Source organism: Dipodomys merriami, unplaced genomic scaffold (genome assembly GCF_024711535.1).
Source record: "Dipodomys merriami isolate MVZ:Mamm:240054 unplaced genomic scaffold, mDipMer1.0.p SCAF_11, whole genome shotgun sequence".
NCBI classification, from domain to species: Eukaryota; Metazoa; Chordata; class Mammalia; order Rodentia; family Heteromyidae; genus Dipodomys; species Dipodomys merriami.
Window position 1 is genome coordinate 37118615 of NW_027202382.1, and position 24692 is coordinate 37143306.

The window sequence follows — 24692 nt, forward strand, 5'->3', positions numbered from 1 at the left end:
TGAGAGGCTCCAGAGGTTCCTTAGTCACTAGCTGGTGGGAAGGTGACACACTGTACCTTAGGTCCAGTGGTTTCTCTCCTCTTCTGACCCAGGTGCCCAGTGAGGACAAGACATGAAACCTCAAGACCATGAGCAAACACTTGCTCCAAGGGGAGAAGCCAGAAGCCTGGGAGCTCATGCAGATCATATCAAAGGATCAAAGTGAGTCAGAAGCAGACAGTCAGGGAAATGGCAGAAGAGGGTAGGTGGGTATGCTCACCACCCCATGTGGAAAGACAGCAGCAGAAGGGTGGACACTGGGTACTGAGCCCCAAGTGGGCACTGCATACTCCAGTCCCACCACTGTCCAATCAGCTGCTGGACATGCCTGACCTTGCACTGTCCAGCCTTGCCCTACATGGTCTGTCTGAAGAGGCAAGAGGCAGTGCAGAGACACCATCACTTTGGAGGGCAAAGGATGCAGCTGCTGGGTGGCAATAGCCCTCACTAGAAGACACTTTGTCTTACTCCAATGAGAAGCAAGACTTCTGTGAGAATCTCACACTGGGGTATAGATCAATGGAAAAAGAATTGCATAACTTACAGGAAACCCTTGATTTTTCTCCAGACAACTGAAAGAAGATGCCCCTTCAGTGCTCAAGAATCTATTCCAAGTCCACCAGTGGTATTAGGATTCATCCATGCCATTGTCAGCAAAAGCACACTTCTGGGAGCAGAGACAATGTTGTGGAAAGAAGATTCAGAACAGAAACAAGTCTAGGTGCAGGCCCAGATAGAGCTAGAGAGATCACAGAGACCACCTCTTTGCTGCCAGTGTGCGCCTCCTCACAATTAGTGGAGAGTACCTAACATCTTAGGGGGATGACAGACCAGACAGAGACATACATGGATTCTGAGACATACAGAGAGAGAGAGAGAGAGAGAGAGAGAGAGAGAGAGAGAGAGAGAGAGAGAGAGAGAGAGAGAGAGAGAGAGAGAGAGAGAGAGAGAGAGAGAGAGAGAGAGAGAGAGAGAGAGAGACAGAGAGACAGAGACAGAGAGAGACAGAGACAGAGAGAGACAGAGAGAGACAGAGAGAGACAGAGAGACAGAGACAGAGAGTCAGAGACAGAGAGACAGAGAGACAGAGAGAAACAGAGACAGAGAGAAACAGAGACAAAGAGAGAGAAAGAGAGAGAGAAACTCATAGATATGGACAGAAGGATAGAGAGACAGAGACAGACAGACATATACAGAGAGAGAAATCGTGTGATTTGGGACCACAAGGTGTGCATGGTGTCACTGCTCTTTTGTCTATATGCTGAGTTGAAGACCTAATCAGGTGCTTTGCCTGAAGGATCAGCATTGACTGCCCCTTGCCTGTCATCAAGCCTTGCTAGCTTCCTGCACTCTTCTTATTTGTAGGTGGCCTGGGTTCCCTTCTCCCAGGAAAGGAAGTCAGAGGCTATGGAGGCTTCTGAATAGGAATGAGCAGCCAGAATATGAGCAGGAGTTGAGTGCAGTCTAGACTTAGTTGGCAGTAGACTCGGCCAGAGGAACCTGGGGAGAAAAAAGAGCCGGCAGGAAGGAAATCTTCCTGAGTGTTGGGCTCCGTAGGTTTGAGGCCCCTGAAATACATGCTATGCAGGGGGCCTGGGTCCAGGCCTGCGCTGTTGTACAGCATGGAGTGAGTCCTCTATGTTCTCAGTAGGACAGTGATCCTGGAGCTTCTGTGCATGCTGGAAAGCAAGCTGTGCCCGGAGGTCCTGATCATCAAGGCAGCAGTGAGGACAGGATGGGAATCTCTTGGGTTACAACTAGGCAGGGCAGGTCTGAGTTGTGGTCCCAAGTTCTTTTCTAAGCAAGACAAAATAGATTTGCACAGATTCAGTTCCCAAGCAGGGGGTCCCAGGCCCTTGCTGGTCGTGTTAGCATAGCAGCATGCTGGCTCAAATTGTAGCAGCTTCTCAAGTATGGTGCCTCCTAGTCCCCATCAGTACTGCTGACTCAGTCCTCTGTCCCTCTTCCACCAAAGCTGAGGATGCGTGGTAACATTAATGTGTTTTCTAGTATGATCTCTGTGGTAAAATAAAAGTTTGAACACCAGAAGGGGAACTCCCCCCAAGACGGCTAGATCAAGTGTGGAGCTGGCTTCACCCTTCTTTCCAGGAAGAGAAAGAGACAAAACACTTAATATGCCTCCCCTTGGTCTGGGTGGTGAGGGGCTAAAGAACACCCAGACTACAGTGGCCCAGGTTACACCCTACCCTCCAGTGACTTCTAATCCTGAAACCACTCAGAATCTCTTCTGCACAATCTCCTCCTGATGTCAGGATGAAATTGACTCTGTGGTCCAGGCAATAAACTTTTATCAGATATGCATCTACAAATCCCCTCTCAGGTCCACATGGCAGTGGTAATGTTGCCCAGGCCACAAGTCACCTTGCCATGAATCCACATTCTGATCATATTCATAATCCTTCCTCTCAAACCTTCTGCTACTAGGAGAATGACAATTGCAATGTACTCAGGAAAACACTAAGGATCATGTATCCTCAGTTTTCTACTAGTATCACAATGATGCCTGCCACTGCAGACACTGACCTGCCCTCCAGGGACTCTCTCAGTGCTTCACATATCCTATCTACTTGGAGTTAGTCAGGATGGTAGGATTCTGGGTGGTATGCAACCAGAAAAGAGCAGAATCTTCCCACAAGTGAACTGGCCCAGTTCAGGAGAAGCCTCTTTGCTCTTCCAAGTCCTCAAGGGAGCAGGAGTCATTTGTAGCCTCTCTTTGCTCATGTTTCCTCTGTAGTGCCCATGACATTCCATCACGCTCAGTGCTCTCCTGGCCACAAGTGCGAGGGGCTGTCATTGGGAGAATGTGCCTTCCTGGGCTTTGCTCAGAGCCTCAGGGGAGTGGGACAAGGCTGCAGGTTGTGTCCGCCACCAGTGCAGCCTCCATCCCAGTGGAGGCCTGAATGGTAGGAGGCAATGGGGCCCTGGCTCTGGCCTGCTCACTCTCTTGGACTTGGTCAGCATCTCCTGAGAGACCATGGTCCATGCCTATTTGTATATGTTAACCTATAGCCAAAGGAGCTGAACAGGATCCTGCCTGGGAGGAAGTGGCACACTGCTAAAAAGGGTAGGGTAAGAATTGGTGCATCCAAGGCCCATCTTTTTTTTTCTTTGACTTGAATACTAATTTTTTTTCTTTTTCTCTCTCTTTTTTTTAAATTGTGAAAATACCATACAGAAAGGTTACAATTACATGGGCAAGATATTGAGTACATTTCTTATCAAGCGTTGTTGCCTCCTCCTTTGTTTCCCCTTCCCATCCCTTCCCATCCCTTTCCATCACCCCACCCCACTACCCCACTCCCTCCCCCCTTTCTCATCCCTGCGCTCTAGCCAAAGTTTTAAAGTTCATTTTTCGACATAATGTAACCACTGCAACAGCCATCTACACAAGACAATATGTTGTACACTATCTGCACAACTTGGGGGAGGGGTGTTGGAAGGAAGGAAATTGGGAGAAATTTGAGGGATGGGATAACAATGTTCATTAGGAATTTACTTGCTACCTAACATGTAACTGAAAGCCATCTGTAATTACTTTGAAAATAATAAAAAAATGAATATTTCTTAACACATCTAGTGCTTCACTAAAATGTGAATAAAACATCAAACTCGTAGAATAGGATCAAGCAAAGAAAAACTGAGGGTCACATGGGATATGAGGACAAAAAGATACAAGTATAAGCTAATTTAATTCCTTTGTCCAGATTAAGGTGCTCATGCAATATATCAGCTTACAAACCCCTAATCCCATCCTGTCATTTGTGTTTTTCCCTTGTCCTTGTTATTCCCACTGTCCCCTTCCACTGCTGGGCAGAGAGCTTTTGGCCAAATCTGGAGCTCTATGAACATATGCCCTTCCCAGCTGTCACAATGTGATAGTGATTCAGCCTCCCCCACAATCTCCTTGTTGATTGCTTTAGTAGGCTCACCTAGTGACTCCTTGCATTTCCCTTTTCTACCCTCTGAGGTGACCCCAAGGTTTGGGGTACTCACAACCCCTCTATTGAGAAGCACCACCCTCCCATTTGTATCTCCCTGAGGGACCCCCAACACTTCCCTTCACAACCCCAGGACTCCCTCCCTTGCCACAGTCTTCTGGGACTATAACCAGTTGTTAAATTCTGTTTGAAAAGAGTTGTTACGTCCCACTAGCACTCCTTAGAATACCCCCTTCTAAAAGTAATGGCTCATTCGGCCTGTGCAGGACCTTTGCCTTGTAAATGCTGCCAATATCCCTTACACCTGATTGTGCCCAACCCTTATATGCTGCTTTCTAACCCCTGCAATGGTTGCATTTTACACAGCACTGGACTTCAAAGATGCCTTTTGACTATCCTTTGTCTCCCTCTTCCCAGGACCCCTTTAGCTTTATGTGAAGTAAACCTGTCAGCTACATACACCTGAATTCAGCTCTGCTGGACTCATTTGCTGCATGGGTTCCAGGATAGTCCCCATCTGTTTTGCCATGCAAAAGCTCTGCAACCTTATGTAATCCCATTTGTCCAACCTTTCTTTGATTTGTTGTGTTTCCGGGTCTCTATTTAAAAAATTTCGGCCTAAGCCAAGGAGACCTAGGGTTTCTCCTATTCCATCCTGTAATGTTTTCAAAGTGTCTGCTTTGACTTCAAGGTCTTTGATCCATTTGGAGTTGATTCTGGTGCAGGGTGATATATAAGGATCTAGCTTAAGTTTTCTACATGTAGTTAACCAATTTTGCCAGCACCATTTACTGAAGAGGCTGTCTTTCTTCCATTCTATTGTTTTAGCTCCCTTATCGAAGATTAGATGGCTAGAGGACTGTAGGTTCATTTCTGGGTTTTCAATTCTATTCCATTGGTCCTGAGGTCTGTTCTTATGCCAGTACCAAGCTGTTTTGATTACTATGGCTTTATAGTAAAGTTTGAAATTTGGTATTGATATTCCTCCAGCAGTGTTCTTTCCGTTGAGGAGTGTTTTTGCTATTCAGGGTCTTTTATTGTTCCATATGAATTTTTGGATTGCCTCTTCTATTTCTTTGAAGAATGAGGTTGGAATTTTGATAGGTATTGCGTTGAATTTGTAGATAGCCTTGGGAAGTATTGCCATTTTCACGATGTTAATCTTTCCAATCCAGGAGCATGGGAGGCTTTGCCATTTTTTTAGTTCTGTGTTGATTTCCTTTTTCAAGATTTTAAAGTTTTCATCATAGAGGTCCTTCACTTCTTTAGTTAAGTTAATTCCTAGGTATTTTATTTTTTGTGGGGCTATTACAAATGGAGTTGCTTTCCTAATTTCAGCCACACTTTTCTCATTGTTGGCATACAGAAAAGCCATTGATTTTTGGGGGTTAATTTTATAGCCTGCTACTTTGCCAAAGGTTTGAATCAGCTTGAGTAATTTGGGAGTGGAGTCTATGGGATTCTTTAAATACAAGATCATGTCATCTGCAAAGAGGGAGAGTTTTATTTCTTCTTTCCCTATTTGGATCCCCTTTATGTCTGCATCTTCTCTTATTGCTGTAGCTAGGCATTCTAATACTAGATTGAAGAGGAGTGGAGAGAGTGGGCATCCTTGTCTTGTTCCTGAGTTAAGAGGAAATGGCTTTAGTTTTTCACCATTGAATATAATGCTGGCTGTAGGTTTGTCATATACAGCCTTTATTGTATTGAGGAATGTTCCATGGATTCCTAATTTTTCCAAAACCTTCATCATGAAGGGGTGTTGGATCTTGTCGCATGCTTTTTCTGCATCTATTGAGATAACCATGTGGTTCTTATTCTTGCTCCTGTTGATGTGATGAATAATATTAATTGATTTGCCTATATTGAACCAGCTTTACATCCCTGAAATGAATCCTGTTTGATCATGGTGTATGATTTTTTGGATGAATTGTTGAAGTCGATTGGCCAAAATTTTGTTGAGAAGTTTTGCATCAATGTTCATCAAAGAAATGGGTCTATAGTTCTCTTTCTTTGATGAGTCCTTGCCAGGTTTTGGGATGAGGGTTATGATGGCTTCATAGAATGTGTTCGGTAGTGAGCTTTTTCTTTCAATTTCATTGAAGAATTGGAGGAGTATTGGTGTGAGCTCTGCTTTGAAGGCCTTGTAAAATTCTGCTGTAAAACCATCTGGTCCTGGACTTTTCTTAGCTGGGAGGTCTCTTATTGCTGTTTCTATTTCAGTGCTTGATATGGGCCTGTTAAGATAGTTTAACTCATCTTGGTTTAGTTTTGGCATGTCAATATTTGCTGAAAAGGTCCATTTCTGTCAAGTTCTCAAACTTATTAGCATAAAGTTTTGAGAAGTATTCCTTTATAATGTTCTGAATCTTGGTTGTTTCCGTGGTGATGTTTCCATTCTCATCTCTGAGTTTATTAATTTGGGTGTGTTCTCTTCTTTTTCTGATAAGATTTGCTAAGGGTCTGTCAATTTCGTTAATTTTTTCGAAGAACCAACTCTTTGTTTTGTTGATTCTTTCTATAGTTTTTTTGGATTCTAATTCATTTAATTCTGATTTAGTTTTGATTATTTCTCTCCGTCTGCTGGATTGGGGTTTATCTTGCTGCTCTTTTTCAAGGAGGTTTAGATGTGTCATTAAATTGTTAGTTTCAGATCTCTCCAATTTGTTGATATAGGAGCTCAGAGCTATAAACTTGCCTCTGAGTACTGCCTTTGCTGTGTCCCAGAGGAGCTGGTATTTTGTGTGTTCATTTTTGTTGAATAGCATGAACATTTGAATTTCCTTTCTAATCTCTTCCATGACCCACTCATGATTCAGCAGTGTGTTGTTCAGCCTCCATTTGATGCCGGACTTTCTTTGGTGGCTTTTGGTGTTGAGTTCTAATTTTATTCTCTTGTGGTCAGAGAGAATGCAAGGTATAACTTCAATGTTTCTGAATTTGGACAAGTTTGCTTTGTGGTCTATTTTAGAAAACGTTCCATGTGCTGCTGAGAAAAACGTGTATTCTGATGCTGCTGGGTGAAATGTTCGGTAGATGTCTGTTAAGTCTAGTTCATCTATGCAGCTGTTTAGATCTGCGGTTTCTCTTGAGTTTTTGCTGAGTTGATCTATCTAGTGGGGAGAGTGGTGTGTTAAAATCCCCAACAATTAATGTCTTTGGATCTATATGGGATTTGAGGGAAAGTAGTGTTTCTTTGATCAATTTGGGTGTTCCATTATTTGATGAATAGATATTTAGAATTGTAATATCCTCCTGAAGGAGAGATCCTTTAATTAGTATGTAGCGACCTTCTTTATCTCTTCTTACGAATTTTAATTTGAAGTCTATTTTATCTGATATTAGGATTGCAACTCCCACCTGTTTATGGGGGGCGTTTGCTTGGTAGATTTTGTTCCAGCCTTTAACATTGAAAATGTGCTTGTTTTTATGGGCAAGATGTGACTCCTGCAGACAGCAGATAGAAGGGTCTTGTTTTTTAATCCAACTAGACAGTCTATGTCGCTTAATTGGAGAGTTCAGTCCATTAACGTTAAGAGATAGGACTGAGAGGTATTTGGGAGTTCCTGCCATGTTATCCACCTTCTTGGGGGCTGCAAAAACAGGGTTCTTCCTATGGTTCTTGGATTTTCAGTTTGGGTGCAGTTTGTTGGCCTTTATTGTGGTCTTGTTTGTTTTCTATGTGTAGGACATCTTTAAGAATCTTTTGTAGGGCTGGTTTGGTGGAGATGTATTGTTTCAATTTTTCTTTGCTATGGAAGGTTTTTATTTGGCCTTCAGTTATGAAGGAGAGTTTAGCTGGGTACAGTATTCTTGGTTGATAGTTGTTTGTTTTTAGGGCATGGCATACATCATTCCAGGCTCTTCTTGCTTTGATTGTCTCTGCTGAGAAATCTGAGGTGATTCTAATTGGTTTCCCTTTATAGGTGATTACCCTTTTCTCCTTGACAGCTTTAAGGATCTTTTCCTTGGTCTGAGTTGATCCTGTGTGGATTATAATGTGATGGTGGGATGTCCTATTCTGGTCTGGTCTATTTGGGGTTCTAAAAGCTTCTTGTATCTGAATACGCCTATCTTTTTGTATGATTAGGAAGTTCTCTGCTAGGATCCTGTTAAGCAAATTTCCTAGACCATTAACTTCTGTTTCTAGGTGCTCCTCTACACCCATTATCCTTAGATTAGGCCTTCTGATGGTGTCTTCCAGGTGTTGGATAGATCTATCATATTTCTTGGACTTGTCTTGGATGGTTGTATGTTCTTTCTCTATAATATCTAGGCTGTCTTCAATCCCTGAGATTCGATCTTCTGCATGGTCTAACCTGCTGTCAAGACACTCTACTTTGTTTGTTTTTTTTTTTTTATCTCTTTTCCTTCTAATTGGTCAGTTTGGATGGCTTCAAGTTCTTTGTTGAAGCTCTGTTTTAGGTCTTGTATGAATTTCTTTACTTCCTTAATTTGGTGTTCAGTGTTTGTGCTCAAATCACTTAGTTGATTGGTTATGGTTTCTTTGGACTCCCATTCCTTCTGTTGGGTTCCATTCAGCATTCCCTTTGTGGTCTCCCTGACTTCCTTCAGCTCTTTGTTGATGGATTCCATGAATGCCTTTAGTGATCTTTGTGTATTCTCTACCTGGTCTCTCAATTCTTGTATTGCTCTTTGATTAGCTTCCTCCCGTTCATGGGATTCCTGCAGTTCTCTTTCCTCCTGTTCGTGGGATTCCTGCAGTTCTCTTTGAGTGTTCTCAGCCTGCTCACGCCATTCCTCCCTTTCTCTTTGAGTATTCTCAAGTTGTTCACGCAAATTCTGTATCAGTTTTTGAGTAGCTTCCTCACGCTTATGATATTCCTGTATAAGCTTTTGGGATGCCTCCTCTCTCTCCCTTTCACGCTCATACAGAGTCCTTTGTAAGTTGTCAAACTTCTCATTTATCATGTTTGCCAGCAGTGTTTGTAGAGCTATTTGGGAACTCTCCTCTGGATTATTCATTATCTGTTCTGACCCCTGATTATCAAGATTGGGAATTGAGATATCCAGATTTGCCATTTTTCTTGTGTTTTTCCGGCTTACTCTGCCCATTTGAGATGAAAATAGCACCAGTTTTGTGCTAGAACACTATCTTAAGGCAACCATCAATCAAAGTTTGCATTTGTACAGTCAATAATCTACAGATACAATCTAGTTCAACAGATACATCTACTCAACATCAAACAACTATATGTTAATGGGCTTTGAACAGCAGAGAAGAATTTGGAAAACCAGAAATTATTAGGGTTAGGAAGAGATGTGGGTAGAAAATAGGAATAGATTGGTGTGGGGAGGCACAGGGAGAGTTAACTATGTCCTAATCTCAATGCAGGAAATAGGTTGGGTAGGATGCAAGTAGAGAGAGAGAGAAAAAGAAGAAAGGGAAAGGGAAATGAAAAGAGACCAGAAAAAAATAGAAACGTAAAAATTAATATTATTATGGAGATTAAAAGACCATCTATTTAGAGAGGAATGTGAGTAAAGAGAAGGGAAGGGACATAGAGGAGAAGTGAAAACCTTAAAAAAATGCTTAAAATATTATATAGGTATAAAGAGGTAGTACTGCTATTAAGGAATTTAAGTCTCAGAGGTTTTGAATTGAGTAATAAATTTGTGGATTAAGTGTGTACACAATGGGGGATAGGGTCTACTAGTTAACTACGGGTTTATCTGAGGATGTGCAGGACAAGAGTTAAGTCACATAAAGAAGATCAAAAGAAAGGATAAGGTGCAAAGGATAAGAAAGGGAGAAAAAAAGATCAGAAGTTCAGTAGAGCTAGACAAAAAAACAAAAAACAAAAAGATAGTTAAGAAAGAAAGAAGAAGAGAAAGAAGACAAGAAAAGAAAGGAAAATGCACATTCACGTATTCCTAAAATAAAAATTATAAGAGAAAAAAAAGTTACTGGAAAACAATTATTTTTTCAAAAAAGGCAAAAATTAAAGATTAATAAAATTTTTAGAAAAGGAAAAAAAAATTTTTTTTATATATAAGGTACCAAAAAAAAAGAACAAAAAAAAAAAAAAAAGAAAGGAAGAAGAAGAAAAAAAGTTCTTTGATTTTTTAAATTTTTTTGGGAGGGGTGGGAAGAATCCTGTATCTCCCTTTTGTCTGTAACCAGCCTCTTGTTGGAGTCTCTGGTCAGCTTGAGGTCCTGTGGCTTGATTGGTTTCATAAGTCAGTTTGTTGGAACAGGCAGAAAAATGCTCTGCTTTACCCAAGATTTTGAGATCCCCCTCCCAGATTAGTTTAATGGAGGGTGATCTGCTTTTAGAGTCACAAAAGAGCTGCATGCAGTGGTGAGGCCTTTCAACAATCAGTAGCTTTTCCCTGGGGCTATTTTGTGAAAAAACTCACAGAGCCCAGCCTGGAGCCATTCTCAGGGTTTCTGTTTTTCAATTGATTGTTGAGGCTGCTAGAGGGAGGGGCAGCCTCTGGCTCTGGTTACCTAGTGAAGAAAGCCACTCCAATGGCTGGTGCCTGAGCTGGATGACTTTTCCCTGGATGGAGCCGAGTCTGGCAGGTCACTTCCCGCCGTTAAGTTCTTGTGACCTGCTAAATGACTCGTTTTATTCCAAGGCCTGGGTGGAGCTGGCAGCTCCTCCGAGCTTTGTCGGTATCCAAGATGGAGATCACCGGTGCTGGGGGGGGAGGGGTGGCCTTCCCTCCTCTGCTCCCTGAGAAGGAGTGAGGACATCGGGCTTCTACTCACGCCGAGTCTTGGATCCTGGGTCGTCTCTGGTCTGTAAACTGCAGGATGAAGATGTCTGCTCCTTGTCTGTTCTTGCTGGTGTTGAGTAGAATCCGCTGGCCTGCTGCATCCGGCTCCTTCGTCCCGGACTCTCTGTGTGAGCGCTCAGGTATGGCTCCGGCTGCGGTGGGCACCGCGACCTTGCTGCTGCCGCTGCAGCGGGTGCTGGCAGGCGCTCAGATGTGTCTCCTTGCCTTGGCTTCCCCTCTCTTGTCTAACTCTCTGTCCTGCGATGGCACACTTGGTGTGATTCTCTGGCTTAGGACTGTTCACTGGAACTCTAAAACTGCTTTCTATGCGAGAGCTTGTTCAGATTCCAGCTTCTCCTCCGCCATCTTCCCGGAACCCCCTTGCAGGTTTATTCTTGATTGATTAATTGATTGGTGTTTGTTTGTTGAAGTTTCAGTGATTGATTGATTTTTATATTTAATTGGTGATGCTTCTGGGCCTACGTGCTCTCTATGAGCTCTTCTGCTCACATGGTTGCTCTACCTTTTGAGTCAGAGTGCTACTTCTGAATTTCTGGTGGTTAATTGGAGCTAAGTGTCTCATGAACTTTCCTGCCCTGACAGACCTTGAACCCCAATCCTTAGATCTCAGCCTCCTGAGTAGGAAGGATTATAGACATGCGCCACTGGTGCCTAGGTGCTGCAGTTTCTTTTGAAATTCAGTCTCACTCTTTTTCCTGGTCAGCTGGATCACAGCCACGATTGAAGATCTCATATAGCTAGGATGACAGGCACACACCACCATGCTAGGCCTTTTCTGTAGACCTGGGGATTTGTGGATTATTTCCTTGTGCTGGAATGGAAATCCGGGCCTCTCAATCTGAGCTTCCTGTGTAGACTGGGATGGCAGGAGCAAGTTTTCTCACCTGGCTACCAATGAAAATGAGGTCATGAGAACTTTGGTGTGAACTCTTTGTCCTCAAGCTGTGATCTTTCTCCTTTTTATCTCTCAAGCATCTAGGCTATCAAGCATGACCAACCAGAGCCCCAAGAAAAACAAATCCTTAGCTGACTCCACATGCAAATTTTCAATGTTATTTTCTTCCAATACAATATATTCTCCTTATTCTGAAGAAATTAAACTTTCCCATTTCTGAATATCTGGAGTTTTCCATTGAATATTTTCAGAGCATGCTTGCCTCTGGGCAGCTGATAATTGGGGAGGTGAACTTGTGGAGAAGGGTAGGACTATGGTGTGTGCCTCCTGCCCATCTCTGCACTGGAGGAATTCTTGAATGGAGAAGGGAGATTTTCAGAAAGGCTATAGCACTGAGCTGAATAGAAAGGCTAGAGGATGTCAGTAAGGAACATCCATCTTGCAACAGACAAAGACAATAAACCACGGAGGCAAAAAGAAAGTCAGAGATGCTAGGGAAATCCTGAAGGAAAATAGTGAGTGGGCAATGTATTTTCTGGAAATATTGAGGAAGCAGATATTGGAGTGAAGTTTTTGTTTTGTCATTTTTTTAAGTGCCAGAGCACCTTTTCCTTCGAAGGATTAGTACACAAGTATAACAAAGGACCTAAGGGAATATAGCTTCTCAAATCTATTTCAAGAACATACATTTTGATGATGGCTTATATGTAGATTCCAAAATATGCTCCTACAACATGTAATTCATCACAATTTTAGCTGCATTTCTGATTCATCTCATAATTTGCATGAGAACCTTAATCTGACCAATGAATTAAATTAGCTTATACTGTTATCTTTTTACTTTATGTCCTGGGTATCCCCCTCTGTTTATCTTCTTTTGATCCTATGCTTGTTTGATGTTTTATAGACATGCTACTGGAAGCACTAGATATATACACAATATATTTTATTGTCAAGACAATATACAGAGGATTTTCAGTTATATGTTAGGTAATGAGTAAATTCCTAGTCAATCTTGTGATCCCACCCTTCAAAGTTCAACGACTTTGATTTCCTCCTATCCCACTCCACACCCAAGTTGTACAGATCGAGTCCAACATATTGTCTTGTTCATATGGCTATTGCATTGGTTTCCTCCTTATTTTTTTGATTCCTTCCTTTTTCTAATTCCAATAAATGTTATCTAGTGTCCCAGTTACCAGAATCAAATACAAGAACAACATAGATTATACCAAAGGAGGAAGAATATACAAAAGAAACAAAAAATCCCAAAGTTGATTGAAAACAATAGAAACAAAAAAAACCTCTTGTGTCCGTGTCTTGCAGTTCAATCAACATAACTTCATCTCTTTGTGTAAGATTTTTATTTTAAAAATACTGTACAGTGCGGTTACAGTTACATGAGGAAAGTAATGAGTACGTTTCCTATTGAGCATTGTTGTCTCCTCCTCTGTTTTTCCCCTACCATCACTTCCCACCCACCTCCACAATTACACTCCCCCTTTCATCTGCCCCCCACTCATCAAAATTGTAAAGTTTATTTTTCAACATAGCGTCTTCTGCATCTCATTGTTGCAATGGTCAACCTGTATCCCTAGTTAAACATTTTGCTTTTTCCCTTCTCTTCCCAATATTATACCAACATCAAATACAGGGAAACAGGGGTTATACAACGGCTGGAGGGGATGTGGCCAGAAGGGAACCCTACTGCATTGTTCGTGGGAGTGTAAACTTGTTTAACAACTTTGGAAAGTAGTATGGAGGTTCCTCAAAAGACTTCGCATAGAGCTCCCCTATGACCCATCAATCCCATTTACGGGCATTTATCCAAATGATCACAAACAAAACCATCCTAAAGCTACCAGAACAACCATGTTTATTGAAGCATTATTTACCATAGCAATGACATGTGTATCTTCAAATCCATTTCACCCCATTGAGAAAATACGCTCCTTTCTCTTGTGCATTCAAATTAAATGGAAACAGGGCAAGGAATCCCACCTGGAATAGCTGCAGTTTCCTTGGTATTCCAGTGCCCTGGATGCAGTCTCTGAGTTGAAGGATTTATCCTGGGTCTTGGCATTGAGGCCATGGCACTATCTGTACTCTGACCAGGACTGACGGTTGAGGGCTAGCACAGGCCTTTCCTCTAGGATGTTTGGAACCATGGGGTTGGCAATGTGCCACACTCATTGTCTCTCAATCAACGCTCATGGGAAACTCTCCTGCACGCTGACAAAGGCCAGAATAGCTGAAGAGGAGGGAAGGCAAGGTCAGAGCTCAAATGCTCTCATCAGGAAGACAACCTACACAGGTCAGCATGGCTTGGGCAGAGTGTGTCTTTTCGACCTCACAGCATCAGAGCCACTGATCTGCATCACAGTCATCAAAATCAGATCCTAACAGAAATGGCAGGGCCAGAGGCAAATGTGAGCACCATGCCCACTGCTCTACCAAAATGTCAGCTGTTCCTCTATGGCAGAGTCCGGAGAATATGTGAAGCTCTGAGGGAGTTCCTCGAGGGCAGGGCAATGTGTCCAGTGGCAGGTATTAGTAGAACACTGAGGATTAAGCATCCTTTGTATTTTCCTGCATTGTAGGTGCAACAGAGGAGTTCTGTGGCCTGGGCCACATTTTCACTATCATTGTGACAGCAGAGAGCATTTGTAGAAAAATATCTGAAGTGTGTCTTGGATTGAGTATCCAAGAAAGATGGCTTATTGCCTGGACCACAGAACCACTGTGGTCCTGACATCAGGAAGAGATTGTGGAGAAAAGATCCTGAGGGTTTCAGGAGTGGAGGTCACTGGTGGTTAGGGTAGGGTATGGCCTGGGCCATTCTTGTCTGGATGTGCTCAACCATAGCCATCCAGACTAAGTAGAGACATTGTTCAGTGTTGTGTGGTCTCCTCTTCTTGTGAAGAGGTTAGGAGCCGGCTCCACACGTGATCTTGGCAGGGTGGGAGAGGTCCTCTTCTGGAGGACAAACTCATATTTTGCCAACACATTCTTGTTCTCAGGCATCCTCAGGCTGGTGGAAGAGGGACAGAGAGTTAAGTCAGCAGTATTGATGGGAAGTGGGACACAGCAACCATTTGAGAAGCTCCTACAGACAAGTTTTGAGCCAGGAGACTGCCATTTCTGCAGTCCAGCTCCAGAAACACAAAGGTCCTGGGACCCCTGCCTGGAAACAGAGCCTATGGGGAATGTACGTTGTCTTGCTTAGGAAAGAACTTGGGAGTGCGGCTCAAGCAGGTTGTGATTACTGCTGCCTTCATAATCAGGAACTGCAGACACAGCAGGCTTTCCAGAATGCACAGCATTTCTTAGGAGCCCTATCTTACTGAGAACACCACCATGGGGCAGGCCTGGACACAGGCCCCCTGCACAGCATTCATTCCTGGGGCCTCCAACTGAGTGGGCCCCCAGCACCTAGCAAGACTTGTCTTTCCTACCAGCTCTTCTGTCTTATCAACAACAGCCTCAGGCGTCCCTGGTACCTGCCCGGCATCCTACCTGAACCCTGCCAGCCATTCCCCAGCCACTTACTTCTTTCTTGCCTTTGGAATTCCTGGGAAGGTCTTGCTCTTGTTTGTAGGGTCAGTCTGCCTCGGGGGCTCCAGTGCACAGGAGAGCTCATAGCTAAGACAAGGGGTGGTGGTGAGGTGACCAAGTGCCATGCCTGTTCACTGCCACAGTTGGCTTGGAATTCAGAGCCTTGTGGGTCACCCACATTCAGCCGACCAGAGTCTTTGTCGGTTCCCACTCACCCATGGTCATACCTCAGGCCCTCTGGACCCCATTCTCAGGATGTCCCCCTGGTCCAACCAGTGTCTGCCAACCCACCTGGCTTCCTCACTGAGCCGCTCCAGGCCCTTGAACCAGGCCAGAAAATTTTCTGCTTTGTGGAGGTGATAATATGTGCAGGTATGCTGCAGGTCTTTCAAATGTTGGATGATCTTGTTTTCCTGGTCATGGAGAGCACAAGGGAAGGGACAGGGCAGGGCTGGCCTGGGCTGGGCTTTGCTGTCTAGGGAGGGGCCCGCCTCCTCCAGCAGCTCTGCCCACCAACCCTCCACTGATTCCCAAATGCATGTGAGATCCCACAGTTGTTTCCTCACACTCAATCCTGTGTCTCTCCTGGATGTTACTACACAGCCTACCATGACAAGGGTGGATCTTCTCTCTCATCCCATTGTACCCATGCAGAAATGGCCGCTCATCAAGCTGGACAGGAGAAAGTTGCAGGTCCCTACCTACCCTGTCCTTTCTGAACAGCTGACACTTACCTTATTTAATTTCTCCATTTGGGATTTTTCCTAGAAGACAGGGCAATGGAGTCAGGATTTGGCCCCAGTTCTCTCAGCACCTCCACCCAGGGCCTCTTCTAGCCTGGGCAAAATGTGTGCTTATACCAGAGTAGGGCCAGCTTTCAGAGGAGGGCTGGGCACAGGGCATCAAGCCAGGATTAGGGCCTGTGTTGTCTAACACCTGTGATGCAAGGATAGTTACTGCAGCATAGGATGAAAAGGCATTTCTCTTAGAAGAGGCTCGCTTCAATTTGGCCCCAGTGCCACCCCATGAGGGACTTGAAATCCCAGCTACTCAATGTGCACAAACTGAGTCATACAGCTTTGGCAAACCGCTGCTCAGAGGGGCACAGGACTCAGCTCTTAGGATGGCCTCGAGGTTGTCAGGAGTGACAGAGCTCAGGATTCCCAGGGAACTTTGACCTCAAGGTTCCAGGCTGCCAGCATTGGCCTGGCTACTCACATCATGGATATCCTGATATGCAGAATGTATCATCGTAAGGTCTGTCAGGAAGATTCCCAGGTAGGGAATGATGCCCTTTGTCAACACCTGTAGGATTGGATGGGTGATGGTCAAGGCCCAGGGCCCATCTCAGACCCAAACTCACATGGTTCCTCAGTCAGTCCTCAACCTTACAGCTGCTTCCTTAGCACAGTGTCTTGGGGAACCTGTGAACCCCCTTGTGTCTAGGCCCAGGTTCTCGCTGCCTGGTTCTTCAAACTGCCCCAGATCCTAATCTGTGCTGGCATATGTAGAACACAACATTCTGTAGTACCATTCTGCCTACCACCTACCCCCCATAGGCTTTGCCAATTCCTTGCTTTGCTGGCTCTAGTTCCTCTATCCCTTCTGACAACCAGCTCCTCAGGGCCACATCTGCGAGAGTGCAAATGCCCTTCTCCATCTGCCCCCTTGGGTGTGAGATGAAAGGTGAGCAGAGGTAGGCTCGCTGTGCCGCTTCTCTCTCAGCAACCTGGCCTAGGTCCCAGTCACTCACCATCTTCTGCAACCACCTGGGACCTCGTTGGAGCTGCTTCTCCTTTGTGGCCAACTTGCAAGACTCCTGCCAAGATTGTGGAGGTTGTTAGTGAGGGCTCTGTGCTGTCTGTGTTTCTAGTGTCATTGTCTTACTATAGGGACTGACATGGCTGCTAGATTGTGTCAAAGCATCTACCACCTGGTAGAGGAGTTCTAGTTCTGGCTTTGCTCCAGCACTCACTACTGTGGGCTCTGGCCTGGGGAGCTGGCCTCCTCTGCCTGCACCCTCATCTGTCAGGTCTGCCTCCTGGCAGCGGGGGGCCTCAGGGACTCCTGCTGTCTGCTACCAGTGGTGCTGTGCTGACTGGCATGTGTGCCCAGGGTCTCCTCACAGCCCTGGAGGATTCATCTGTTTCTCCTGTTTGGGTAGCTCAAATGCCAGCCTGGTTGTTCAGCCCTGTGAGCTCCCAAACCGTTCCTATTAGGGAGGAGAAAACTGAGGAATGGACAAGGCTAGTGGTCTGTCCAATGCCCTGAAGGTCAGCAAAGGAAGGGGACCCGAGGCTCTGAGAAGATTCCATTTTGCTGGTGTTTTTCTGTGCATCAGGGTCCTTAGAAAAGGTGAGCCATGGATTTCAGACTCCTTCCTGACCACACAGTCGTGCCTATCCCCAGCAGAGTAGGGTAGAATTCCAGACCACTGGAAAACAGCCTCTGCGCATGGTCTGGGACAGGAAATTGTTTCTCTGTGCAGTCCTGTGCAGCATAGTTTAGAGAAGGGCAAGAACATGCCCCTAGGCCTATGGCACATTGGGCAACAAGTGGGATGCTGGAGCTCTCAGTAGGGGGATTCCCCAATCCTGGGTACCCTCTGCTTCCCCGGACCACCCTGTGTCCCCTCACAACATTCTCAACCTCAGTGGCTTCCTAGGACTCCACGTGCCCTGACCTGCATAAGTGCCTAGCAGACTCTTCCCTTGGCCTCCTCCGCAATAGAAAGCAAGTCATGTTTCGAAACCCCTCAGGATGACACTGACTCCCGCGTGTTCCCCCTGCACCTCTGCCCTCTGTCTTCACTTCCTCATGCCATACCTTTTGCAGCAGCTCTCTGCTCTTGGAGTAATTGTTTTCAGGAGAAGTGATTTTTTCCAATTTGTGGAATGTGTGCAAGGAGTCTCTGTGGGAGGGACAGAGAGAAGGACACAGTTGGAAGGTGGAGAGGAGGGAGATGGACTCTATTTGGGTTGGGCAGGAAGCTGCCCATGTGGCTGCCCAACAGGGTTGCAAACGGGTGCAAAGAGCCCAAGAGTACACCAGGCAGGAGCAGCTGCTTCTTCCTGGCATAACCATGAGCCATCCCTCTGCCACTAGGCAGCTCTGCTTTCATTTCAAGTGGATGCCGATTCTTAGCCACCACAAAATCCTGATGAGCGTCTGTGTGTGTTTCTGTGCGTTTGTGTGTGTGTTTGTTCTGTGTCTGTGGATATGTGTGCATCTGTGTATGTTCATTCTGACAGGAGATATCTGAAGCCTGACAAGAATTATCCAAGCTGGGCCCAGGGAACAATGATCCGAAGTGGACGTGAGTGTCCAGAGCTCAGGGCGTGTGACACCTACCATGTGTGCTCACAGGGCAACTGCTGTGGGAATAGGGACCCACCTGGAGACTTCTTGCCATGTTGTCTTCAGTCGGAAGATGGCCGCGCTCTGCAGGGCAGAGATGATGGCATGGAGTGAGAAGAAGTTCCTCAGGTCTGGGCAAGCCTGGAGAGGAAGATTGTGTGAGTCTTGCCTGCCACAGCCGCCACCTCTTGGCCTGGACAAGAGAGGGATTCTGGGAGTGTCAAGACCTGGCCAGGGATGTAGGGCACCCAGCGGTATTGTGGTTCCCCTGGGGCTGAGGAGCAGATCAGTGAGGGGCCAGCCAAGGGGTGGCTGGGTCTGGCTATCCCTGGGACACATGGGCCTGTGGTAGGAGGGACTGGGCTCCATGGAGAACTCTGATCACAATTTCAAAATGCAGAATAGAGATATGGAAAAGCAGAGGAGATAAACTAGGCAGCAGAGCCTGTCACGTACCGCGGCCACCTGAATCCAGTGTTCGACCACACGCGCTCTGTCTGGGGCTTTCATGCTGAAGTCCCCGAGACAGGTGGTGATGACACAGGAACATACGTTGTTAAAGTGTGCCACCATGTCCCGGATGGTGGGGGCCAAGTGCTCCTTGCCCTTCTTGTGCCTCTGGGACCAGATGGATCCCAGGCAGTGGTTGGGCACTGCCTTCTCAAACAGCTCCTGAGGAAGATGGCCAGGGTCACCAGGCTGGGACACACCACAGTGCCCAGGCCCAGGCCCTGGGATCCCTCCTCACATGCACAAAGGCATGGAGATGCGAGGATGGAGGAGGGCCCTGAAACCTGTGGAGGGTCTGTATCTGCTGTGCTAACACCCAGCACACAGAGCACAGAAGGGACCTCAAGGTAACAAATGTGGGAACAGAAGAGCAGTGATTTCCCAAACTTTCTCATTCTTCCCAGAGGACTACATGCTCCACCCAACACCTAATCTGACCTAGCTCAGACAACAAATGTCCTTCCCTTGATCTAATGCCTATGTCCTACACCACTAGAACTAGCACTCAATTCTGTGTCTGGGCTGGGCACTCATCAGGTCCACACCAGGTGCCTGCTGAATGAGTGCTGAGGTTCACAGGGCTCCTGGCACAGGAGGGTGAGCTGTGTGCTGGCTGCCCTTCTTTCTGCCCCAGGCTTGATTCTGCACAGCTCCTGGCATGGGAGCGGGTCTCATCTCAGCTTCAGGGAGTGCGTGTAACCAAATGGAACTAGACAAAGTGGTGCTAGGTGTGCTGAACTAAGGCTGGAGAAGAAGAGATGGGCAGCAAGGAAATGTGACACAGGCCAGAGCAGCAGAGGACACAGGGAGCCCTCCTTCACCACAGCCACCCTGCCCAGCCCCTCACCGCATCCATCGTTGTGAGCTGCTCTGCCTCCAGGTGGGGGTGGACAGCCAGGAAACAAGGCATGTCCTGGCTGCGTGAAGTCTCTCCGGTCATCAAAGCAGGATGGCAAGCTTCTTGGACAGGAGCAGAGGTGCATGGCAACTCAGATTCCCAAGAAGCAGAGGTAGCCTGCTCCATCACCACAGCCAAGGGCTCTGGGGAAGGATTGCAGGCAGCTGATGTCTCTGCACTGAGTCCTTGAGCCAAGTTGGGATGTGGCTCTGGCTCAGTCCTCGAAGACAGTGTGTCCTCAACACATATTGGAGGGGCTGCACTGGATGGTGGCTCTGTGGCAGCACTGGCCACTGCTGCTCCCTGGGCATGGAGCAGCGCAGCTGAGACACAAGACGCCTCTATCTCAGCGTTGCAAGCCGCTGCCTTCTGGAGGGGCAACAGCGGAGTGGAGGAGCAAGGTGACTCCCTCTCAGCCCTGGAGGCTGCTGTGTCCTCAGGCCTGGGCTCCAAAGCCATGGTGGAACCTGGCTTCAACTCAGCCCTCCAATATGGTGTATGGTTTTGTGGTGGTCCTACAAAGGAGAGCACCAGAACTAGGGCTCCCCCAACAAAGATGGCCAACGCTGGGGTTTGTGCCAGAGACAGCATTGCAGCTATGGGTAACAGGATATGCAGCTCCGAACTGGAGGCTGGTTCTGCAGGACTAAGTTGTGGAGCTGAGGCAGAAATTGGCTCTGTAGCATCCCCCGAGGCTGGTGCTCTGTCTGCTCTGCTCTCCAGAGCCAAGTTGGCAGATGGCCCCGATTGTGCATGAGATGCTGTAGCTCTCACAACCCAGAAGCCCACAGTTGGTACTCCAAGCACAAAGAACCCTACCGCAGGTGCTCCTAACAGGTAGAACATCACACACAAGGATAGAAGGAACTCCAGTTCTGTACTGGAGGGTGGTTCTTTGTGATTAAGAACTGGAGCCACGCCGACACAGGGCTCCTTCTCAGCACTATATTCTGGTGCTCTCTGAGCACTGTGGACAGCAGCCATGGTGGTAGCTGGCTCTGACTCTGTGCAAGAACAGAATGCTCTTACGGCACAGAGCACCAGTGTCAGCACTCCAACAAGTGAGAGTCCCCCAGCCGGTCCTCTTAAAATGAACAAGAGTAGAGTTAGGATCAGAAACATGGTCAGTTCAGCACTGTAGCCTGGTTCTCTGGAATGCAGAATGGGAGCCAATCTGACAAAAGTCTTCCTGTCAGCACTCTCTGCTGCAGTGCCATCAGCACCATGAGATGCATCCCTGTTGACAACTGGCTCTGATTTGTCACAACAGTTTAGTAGTGTCAGGCCACAGATCACCAGAGTGAGTACTCCCACCAGACACAGTAGGCCTGCTGGTGCTCCTACAATAAAGAGCAGCAGAGCCAAGGGCAAAAGCACATTCAGCTCAGCACAGAAGGCTGCTTGTCCGGGAACATGAGGCAGAGGTGAGGTGGACGCTGGCTCTTCCTCAGCAGTGGCTTTTGATGTGTGATGGGGCCTGAGCACAGGAGGAGAGCTAGAGCAGAGCTCCATCTCCCCACCACCTATGGCCGCTTCTCCCACACTCATCCCCGGGGCTGAGGTGCCATTGGGCTCCAACTCAGCACTGGCCGCCGCTTCCTGGACACTGAGCACTGAAGAGATAGTGGGGGATGACTTCACTTCATCAATAGCTGCTCTTGTCGCTTCAGGACTCAGCAGTAGAGCCAGCTTGGCCTGAGGCTCTTCAGCCACACAAGAAGTTTCAGCTCCCTGAGGGCTGCCATCCAGATTCAAGGCAGAAGTGGCCTCTGCTTGGGCTCCTGATGAGGCTCCTCCCACTGCAGTGGGGGTCCCATTCAGGGATGGACTTGAATGGGGCTCTGAAGTTGGTGTGACATCTACCACTGGAGCTGGGGGTGGAGCTGCAGGAGGAGACAAGGTCTTCTCCATGACTGCTTTCTTGAGAGTGTTTGCAAAGTCCCACAGCACCCTCCTCCCTGAGATTTCCAGCTTAGAAACTTTCATACACCCTATGGCTCAACCTCTCCATGGCCATGCAGGGCTTGAGATTTCTCTTGTCCCTGGCTCCTGGTTACTTTTGGAGCCTCCTCCCAGTGGTGCCCTGCACCTCCCACCCCTCCCCAGGCCCTGTCTCCATCCCAACTCCGCACCTAGAGTCTCATCCTGCCTGAAGTCCTGGATCCCCAACTGTGCCAGGAGGTGGGAGACATGGAGCTCCATGTCAGAGCCACGCATATGGAGCCTCAAGTGAGCCAGGAACCCCTGGAGGCAGGGATGGTGCATGGGTTCCAGGAAGTCTTCTGGGTGGCAGTCCAGCCAGGTGCTCAGAAGGCCTGAGATAGCACTAGAGGAACATGGGTGGGAAGCAGCGTCTGAATAAAGCCTAGCACCTTCCCTGGTCTCCCTCAGTCCCCTACGATGATCGCTGCCTTTGCAGAGACCAGCACCTTCCAACATCAGCCCCTTTTCTCTGTACCAGCAGTGGCAAGCCCACCCAGCCATGGCCTACAGAGAAATTTCATCCAAGGAGGGAACCAAGTCCAAATGCTGGGAGCAGCTCTGTCCTCTTCTGCAATGTGCCCATCATCTCTCCCGTGGGCCTCCAGATGCTGGACTCTAAAGGTCTTGCTGTCTTGCCTGGCCTGCATAGGGTTCTGGCACACCTCCTCGGGAGCTCTGCTGCCTCCTTCCCCAGGAGCCTCACATGGGCTGTCTGCCTACCTCCAGCTTGTTCTCCTTGTGTAGCTGCCACAGGGTGGCCCTTGCTCTCACTGCCACCCCTAGCAGCATCTCCAGGGATCTGACCAAGGACCGATGTCCCTAGGCCTACAGTGGAGCTCATGGGGAGCTGGCCAAACATGAATGGCATGGGCTAGGGTACAGTTAGGATGCATTCTCCTGGGATTCACCCAAAGGCCCCAGCCACTACCTCTGCTCACAGCAGTACCCCATAGTAATGTTGTCCTCCTGGTACTATCGGTGAAGTCTCACACCCCAAGATCTGGTGACAAGCAGCACAAGAATTGAGGGCTCCTGACTTGGCCCCATCTCTCCAACCTTCCACCCACTCATTTGTCACCACTCTGGACACTCATACTCTCGCTGTAGACCAAAGCCCACTACTCACTAGCTGATCTGGTGCTGGGGAATGACATCCTGTCTGGAGTCAGCGAGGGTGTCCGTCTGTGCAAAGGACTCCATGGGGGCTTCAAAAGTCCTGAACCTGTTGAGAATTCCAAGCATCACTGGCCAGCCCAGGACAGCCAGCAAGTTCTTGCTCTTCTCACACCACTAAGCTCATGGTGTGTACATTGGTCCTTCCTATCTCTTCCCTTCTCTTGCAATTTCTTTCAAGGATGAGCAATCAACTCCTGTCCTGATCAACTTAGGAGCCCAGAGGCCTTCTCTCTGGCCCCAGCCATTCCTGCTCTGCCTACACCTGGGTGGGACCGTGGTCCCAGAGACAATTGCTTTCCTTCTGGCTAAAGAAACACACTGCTTTGTCTGAGGCCTCAGGGAAGCAGAGTGACAGAGAATATACCACAGTCCTAGACAGGCGCTATACTTGAATAGCCCAGCCCAGCCTAGCCCAGGCCTTGCATGCTTGGTTCCTCAAATTCTGGCAAGTGCCAGTGAAATAGATTCTGTGAACCCACCACAAGCCAGCTTCCATTGCCAAGGGTCTCACTGTAGCTGTCTAATCCTATCTTATTGGAGTTAGCACGCACCTTGTGAATAGCAGGTCCAATACCTGCTTTGTGTCTGCAGAACTCCTGTAGTTGTTGAAGAAGTTCTGTACAAAGATGGAGTCCTCCATCAACTGGGCAGTCACCAAGCCCTCCACCTGCTCCTCCAGGGTGCCAGCCGCAAGGACCTCAAACCTGCAGGCATTGGCCAGGTCTGGGGACAAGTGATCTTCATTCTGGAGGAGAACCCAGGAGGGATGGTTCAAATGCCATCTAGAAAACTACAAGAAGATTCATTGTCACACACATGGTAGAAAAACCTGAAAACAAACTGACTGCTCACACAAACCTTTGCTTGTCACATAGACACATAGACACAGAAACACAGACACTCACACCTACACACACACACACACACACAGAGACACACACAGACATAGACACACACACACACACACACACACACACACACACACACACACACACACACACAAACACAAACAGGACACAGGAAGATCCAGTGAGGATAAGGGTCGTGGAATTGGTGGGTCAGCCTATAGTTTTCTGGCCTGGGTGCCCCATGTCACCTGTGAAGTCCTGCGGAAAAATCTCCAGAAGCGGCGGTAGGGTCCTGGGGGCACCCAGCGTGGATCCAGGTGTCCCAGGAACCTTCTCCGCCCTTCACTCTCTCTTGAATTTCTCCTCCTCCAACAACAACAAGTAAACATGTTCTCAATAAGCACGTTCCACACAAGTGTACTAGCGGGCAGCTTGTGGGGACTGTGGGTTCTGGCAAGGACCAGGGTTTAAGTCCTCTGAGCCATTGTAATGTCATCTCTTCACTGGAGCCCTTCTGACCTCGCCCTCTCCAGAGTCCCCTGTTTATGACTTGTACTCATGTAGCCCATGAACACCACTGGCCAGGATGACTCCAACCCCCAGCACAAGGACCCTGTTAGGCTAGGAGGAAGGGGCTTCCACCTTGATAGAGATGTATGCTTGTTGGATCCTATGCACACTTCCTCTTCCCATGCAGAGATGACCAT